Source organism: Chenopodium album, chromosome 2 (genome assembly GCF_948465745.1).
Source record: "Chenopodium album chromosome 2, dcCheAlbu1.1, whole genome shotgun sequence".
Taxonomy (NCBI): Eukaryota; Viridiplantae; Streptophyta; class Magnoliopsida; order Caryophyllales; family Amaranthaceae; genus Chenopodium; species Chenopodium album.
The window spans coordinates 71805415-71813193 of record NC_137835.1 but is presented as its reverse complement, the minus strand read 5'-3'; the positions used below and the strand labels follow the sequence as shown (position 1 = coordinate 71813193).

The window sequence follows — 7779 nt, the reverse complement described above, 5'->3', positions numbered from 1 at the left end:
TGTTTTACTCAATGAACAATGTTTTTGAGGAATTGAATTCTTCTGTAAATTGAACAAAGGAAATCCTTGGCTGCTGCCATCTTTTTGCCTTCACCTAATGGAGAATATATAACTTAATTCTTATGCCATTTGCAGTTGATGTGTGCGGGGTTTTCCTCTTATTTTGTTTTGCTTCAGTCGAGACTAACCTTGCTTCTTGAGAAGTTGAATGTTTGGGTGTTTTTGGTTAGAGCTCGATAATGGACTACTGGTTTTGCAATGGACACCATTCCTAGGGGTGGAGCAATTTGATTTTATCTGCTCAGTCTCGACCCAGATAGCTTGTGATCTACTCAAACTTGGCCTAACATGGTTGTGACTCTTGTGAGTTGTGTCTAAACTCAAATTTAGTTATCAGATGCACTTATTTTAACACAAATAATATCTCTAATCGCATAATATGTTGTAAAATTCTTCGAGATTATATAACAGGACAAGTGAACAAAGGAGTATTGTAAGTTAGCAACACGGAAATTTCAGGCTCGATAAGCCGGGATTGAGCAAGAGTTTGAACTATTAGAATTGGTGCGAGCCAAATGAGTTATCTCTAAACCAAAATGATTTTGTCTTAACGAGGTAAAAAATGAAATGGTTCACAGAGGTCATGTCCCCCAAAAAAGATTTACTTCGTGCTATAAGAAAAAAAAAATTAAAAAAAAAAAAGTCAGACAAACTAATGAACAAACTTTCTAATTTTTTTTTCTTTAACCTAATAAACAAAATAGAAATATAAAAACAGAGGATAATAACACAAAAACATAAAAAAAAAGGTCCTACCGGGAGTCGAACCCAGGTCGCTGGATTCAAAGTCCAGAGTGCTAACCACTACACCATAGAACCAGATGTGCAAAATATTGTTTCTGAATAATAATAATACAAATGTTATTGAATAAATTCACGACCAAAGCATTATAACTGATTCTTTTTTTTTTTTTTTTTTTTTTTTTTCCGGTTTTTCTAAGCTATGCCATTAAGGTTGTTGAGTTTCTAAAGTGTGCCCATACTTTTTCAAAATTACAAGTTGTGCCCTCAATTTAAGTTATTTAATCAAACGTACCATCTGACGTAAACACGACTTCAGTAATTGTACATAAATAAGAAGTAATAAGAAGCGGATGAGAAAAAAGAATAAAAATACACCGAGAGCTTGACATATATAACTCTAACCCAATTTTGGTGTGAAATTTCTCTCCAAAGTGTTGTAATAAACCGTTAACACAACTATTATCGTTATAGGGTACAGTTGAATAAAAACCTTAAGTTGGAGGGTACACCTTGTAATTTTAAAAAAGCATGGACACACCTTAGAAACTCAATAACCTTAGGGGCATAGCTTAGAAAAAACTTTTTTTTTTTTTTTTTTTTTTACAAACGGTATGAGTGATTCTTAAACCTTGATGAAAGTAATCAATTTTATGTGACCAAATTAGACATATAAAGCAATATAACACATATGGTAATTTCATTGTTTGACATTATTGCTAAAATTGTCTCATACACAAGTTCATATCCAGGTAATTAAGAGACCTAAGCCCAAAATATACATATTTAAGTAAATGGGCCAAGTTAATGTTCATTACTTACATAGTTTTCAATCCTGACAGATCTCAAGTGAGAATATGCAAATCACAAATATCCAACTAGCCATAACACCTTATATTGACTTGTAGCAACTAGCAATAACAATCTCTACTTGGTTGATTCAATTGACATAAAATATGATTCCAATAGCAACAAACAACCATCCATATGAAAATCATTATATTAATGATATACTTAGGGCTAAAATGTTTTTATATACACTTGAATGTATAGAAAAAGGTGCTGACCTAAAGCTGCATATAATTATATAACATGAAATACATTCCCTAAAATGTACTTCGTATTAGTTTGAAAATTATGACAAATACTCACGTTAATTGGTACTCCCTCGATTTCATAATGATGTTTTCGCTTATGTAAATTTATGTAAATCTTTGATTTGATCTCACACAAGCAAAGATTATAAAAGTTATATACTCATATTAATAATTTATTCACCAAGACACATCAAATTAGACTTCATATAATTAAGTTTCAAAAAAAAAAAAAAAAAATAAATAAATAATAATAATAATAAAATAATAATAATAATAATAATAATAATAATAATAATAATAATAATAATAATAATAATAATAATAATAATGACGACACGATTATTGGTGACACTTTGGTGGTGGGGCAAGTTCTGCAGTTGATTATGGAGGAAGGACCTCCTTCTGGGTTATGTCTTAATGTGGAAAAAACTGAAGTTTTCTGGCCTACAGAAGACCCTCGAAGCAGGCTGGTGGGTGTCTTTCCACCTAATATTGCTCGACCTTTGCGTGGTGTTAGGTTGCTTGGAGGTCCCGCTAGTTCCGATTCTGGTTTTAGTGGTGAGCTTGTGATGCAGAGGGTGACCAAGACCATTGCCCTTATGGATAAGGTCGCTATGCTCGATGATCCTCAGTGTGAGCTGTTGTTACTTAGGGCATGTACTGGAGTTTCAAAACTCTACTTTGCATTACGTACTTGTCCTCCTAGTACTTTTGAGGTGGCTCAGCGCACTTTTGATACTGCTCTTCGATCTTCCTTGGAGCGTATTGTTACTGCTTCGGGGCCTGGGTTTGGTGATTGGTAGTGGCGACTTGCCACCTTACCATTTGCGTTTGGAGGGCTTGGTGTTTATTCTGCAGGTGATGTTCGTCACTATGCTTTTCTTGCTTCTCGGTTACAGTCAGCTGGGTTGCAGACACAACTTCTTCGGCATGCTGGCATTGTTGGTCTTGGACGAGCCTTTGAGGGTGCGTTGAGTCTGTTAATGGAATAGTGGAGTCTGACATTTCGAGTAATCCTAGTGAGGTCGCTGCCCCTAAACTCATGAAGAAATTGGCAGATATATATTTCACAAAGGTTACCGCTTCTGCAGAATCTGCTTACTCTTTAACTCCTCGACAATCAGCATTATGGAAATCACAGCAGGGTGATCACACCTCTGCTTGGCTCCGGGCGGTTCCTATTTCAGGGTTGGGTCAGACGATGAACGCCAAGACTTATCGCTGTGTGTTGTCCTATCGGTTGGGTGTTCCATTGTTCTCTATCTCGACGTTGTGCTCTGCTTATTCGAGGGTTTTTGCTGGAGATATTTTTGGTGATCACGCGGTGTCTTGTGCTGGTATTGTGGGTATTAAACATCGGCATAATGTTGTTCAGGATACCCTTGTTGATGTTTGCTATCGTTCTGGGATTTCAGCGAGAAAAGAGGTTGACATTGGGTTGGCCGGAGGGAACGACGAGGCCCTCAGACCCGCGGATGTGTTACTTTATTCATGGGATCGTGGTCGCGATGTCTGTGTTGATTTGACAGGGTCTTCTCCTTTGACACAGTCAGAGCTATCTGACTTCATTCCTGGGCGGGTTGTGGCTGATGCAGCTCATCGGAAGCGGGTTAAGTATGAAGCTCGATGTCAGGCGATTGGATATGGTTTCATTCCCTTCTCCTTTTCTTTGCTTGGGGAACTAGAGAAAGAGGCTGTTGCGTTTCTGAAGCGGATTCAGAGGTTCTCGACGACGCAAGACATTGGGGCTCGTGCTGCAGCTCATATCTCCACTAGGGTAGGATTTGCAATAGCTAGAGGAGTGGGGGCCCAGATTGTATCTCGGCTTCCCACTAATTTATTGTAGGTTGTATGACTTTTGTTTTTGAGATATAATAATAATAATAATAATAATAATAATAATAATAATAATAATAATAATAATAATAATAATAATAATAATAATAATAATAATAATAATAATAATAATAATAATAATAATAATAATAATAATAATAATAATAATAATAATAATAATAATAATAATAATAATAATAATAATAATAATAATAATAATAATAATAATAATAATAATAATAATAATAATAATAATAATAATAATAATAATAATAATAATAATAATAATAATAATAATAATAATAATAATAATAATAATAATAATAATAATAATAATAATGACCCCATATAACTATATTTATTTTTAAGGATTGAGAGAAATTAGAAGATTTCCTCTCATTTTTAATAGTCAAAAGATTTCAAATGAGAACATCATTGTGAAACAGAGATATTATTACGAAGTATAATGCTTAATATTCCTTTATAATCTTCCTAAGAATATACCCACTGAGTAAGAAATCTGTCAAAGATCTGTTGAAAGATGTTATTTTTTATTTTTTTACTTTGTTACTATGATTGAGAATTAAGATTAATTTAAGTGTAATTAATCAGTGACCGTTTATATTGATGAAACTGGTAAGATATGCAATGTTTGATTGTTATCAAAGAAAACCAATACTGTTTAGTATAGTATATTTATAGTTGTTATTAGAGAGCTTTCTAACAGCCGGGTATGATTCTATAAATCCAAATGGATTAGTGATTCAGCTAACTTTTCACTTTAATAATAAATAGATGTAAGTACATCTATAACATTCTAAAAAGAGAATACTTGGTTTGGTGAAAAAGGGCATTGCTACAGTAGATTGTTTCTTCAAAATACCATATATATCCTACAAGTTTGTTTGCATATAAAATTTTGGTGGGTGAGAAAAATAGACCCCACGTCCCACTGGAATTGTATTCACGTGAAACTTTGCCTGCATCAGGTTGTTTCCTTTTTTTTTTTTTAACTTTTTTTATTTAAAAAACTTTATCCTTTTTGCTATTTTTTTTTAATATTAACCTTTTTTAACACAAGTTTAATGTTTTATTATTAGTACCAAAATTTTAACTTAAATTCATAAATCTTGCTAATATATTGAAGATATTTGCGATCAAATATTTACACCTTATTAAAATCTTTAATTCCTTCCAAAATGTAAGTATAATAATAATAATATATTTTGTTGAAAAGGGTATTACTATAGTTTATTGTTTTTATCAAAATACCAAACATGTCCTACTAATATGATGTGATAAACTTCATTTTTTTGGAAGTATTCTCCTCTATAGTTACATGGATAACTATTGTAGTCTGTAGATATTATAGCCAATAGGTATAGCCGTATAGACTATAGGACACCTTACCAATTTTTTTTTTTTTAAATTTTATTTCTTTTTTAATTTTATTTTTAATACTTTATATTACACCATTTGTTTTACAACAATCTTCCTATTTCGTATTTCGATTTTAATTTTTGTATCACTAATTATTTTAATTTCACATTAGCATAAATTATAAAAATTTAATATTAATATTGTACCCACCGATATGAGTAAAACCAGACCTCATTTGCCTATGTATTATTTTCTTATACTTAAAGACAAATTTAAAGGATTCTATTTCATTTTTAATAATCATATGATTGTAAATAGAAAGATCATTATGAACTGAAGGGAACATTATTTTGTTTATCATGCACATTTTTTTTCTTTTTTTTTTTCCCTTCCATTTTTTGCCTTTACATATTACCCCCTCCGTATTTTAATTTAATTAGTACCCCTCTGTATTTTAATTAGTACACTTATTAAATGTGGACTTGTTTAATAAGTGTTACATTTTTTTTAATGTTTAATAAGTGTTACATTTTAATAATGTAATTATCTCTCCTATCATGATCCCCACTCAAATTCACTACTACTTCCCCCCCTCAGATTCGTTACTTTTTAATAAACTTTTAAACCTACTATATTTTTTTTTTATATAATTGTTTAATACTCTAACCACCCCACTTACCTCTTATTTAATTAAGTCAATTGAATTGCCAAAAATATTTTCAAGAAAATCTAAATTACAAATTTTGATATTATGAAAATATATTCCTGGAAATTCGAACAAGATCCCACACGATTTCAATGTTTTATTTTTAGTGTATAAATTACAAAAGACGGACAAAAGAGTGTGTGCAAAAGTATGTTTTGTAAATGTTGCGATAATATTTAAAAAAAAAAGAAGAAGAAGAAGAAGAAGAAACTGAGAGTGTAATATTCTTATCTAATTGCTTGTAAGATATAAAGACTTTCATACAATTAAAATTTAAAGCACTAAGTAAGACGATAATAGTAAGGACTACGTTTATTTTATGGAAAAATCACTTACAAGCTTGTGTTTGCATCCCTTCCAATTATAAAATCATTAGTTTTTATTTAAAAAAAAACATTAGTTAGCATTTTTGTAATTAATTTACTTGGCGTTTATTTATATACTTCAGTATTCTTTCTATTCCACCCGGTTATTTTTTTGTTTCTTTTGACACATTTATTAATACACATTCTCTATTAACTTGTTTATATCTTAAACACATGTTAATAAACTGAGAACAAGGGATATAACTCAAGTGGTTAGAGCTTCCCTCCATGGCTTAAGATAGATTCTCATCACCTGCCCCAGTGGCTCTATAAACACTAAAAAAAGTAAGTTAATAAAATTTATAAAAGTACATATTGAGATTGATTAATTTAGTTGATGATGTTTTATCTTACATTTTGGAAAGAATTAAAGATTTTAATAAGGTGTAAATATTTGATCGCAAATATCTTCAATATATTAGCAAGGTTTATGAATTTAAGTTATTAATAAAGCACTAAGCGTGATGAATTAAACTAGACCCCATATGACTATATTTGCTCTTATATATACATAAGATTATTGAAGATAATCTGCCATTTTTAATGGTAAAAAAAATTCATATGGAAATATCATTGTGAAACGAAGAGAGTATAACATTTTGGTATATATTATTATAAGCTACGTTTAATTTAAATATTGAGATGAATAATCACATTTTACTTATGTATAATTTTTTAAAAGGTGGTAAATAAAGATGGTATTATGCATAATTTTTAGATATTTTAAATAAAATAAATTGGACGAAGTGTAATTCTTTCAATTTGGGGATATGATTGATTAAAGGTGATCAAGAAAAATTAGTTGTAAAAAATTAAGACTTTCATTGAGGGGATTTTTTTTTAAAGTGGAATGATGATATTTATTTGTTTTGGAAACAAGACATCTAAACTTATTAAAACTTAATTTTCCTGCACTTATCATATATAAACTTAGGCCCTGTCCTATTCACTTTGTTTTCACGTGTTTCAGGTCTAATATATTAGATAAGTTAAGTTAAGAAAAAAAAGTTTTAATAGGATACAATTATTCAAGTACAAATTACAACTACTACCTCTATTTCACATTTTTTACAACTTTGAAGGGTGCACAAACTCCTATAAAAAATTTGTTTTTGAGTGTAAATAGAGAGAGAAAAATAGAAATGCAGGTGATGAGGAGAAAGATAGAGAGAAATGACAACTTAAAAAGGAAATAAAACCTTAGTTGCAAATAATGTGCAGCATCCATTTTTGGCAAAAGTTGCAAAAAATATGAAACAGAGATAGTAAAATAAGTTTTAATAAGTTCATAATAATTTAGGTAATATTATAAGTTCACTTAACTTCAAATAAGTAAAATCAGGTAAATAAAACATACCCATAAGTAATTAAACTTGTCTGAATTTATTAGACTTGAAATAAGTAAAAATAAAGTGAATAAACAAACTTTTATAATATTGAGTACAATATATTTAGCTATGTTCAATTACGATAACTCCACCTTAAATCAGTAAGATTTAATAAATATTTTAAACAGTAAAACTCATTGATTTCAAAGAGCATATCCAATAGCAAATTAGTGAAACATAATTTTTTATAGTGAAAATAATTATAG

At 30.0% G+C, this 7779-nt stretch overlaps 1 non-coding gene across 1 annotated transcript; it reads right to left on the bottom strand.

Annotated features, from left to right (window-relative positions):
* Window positions 1-807: 807 nt before the first annotated feature.
* Window positions 808-879, bottom strand: TRNAQ-UUG (transfer RNA glutamine (anticodon UUG)). Its single transcript has one exon. It is a non-coding gene; the product is annotated as a tRNA-Gln (tRNA).
* Window positions 880-7779: the final 6900 nt, after the last annotated feature.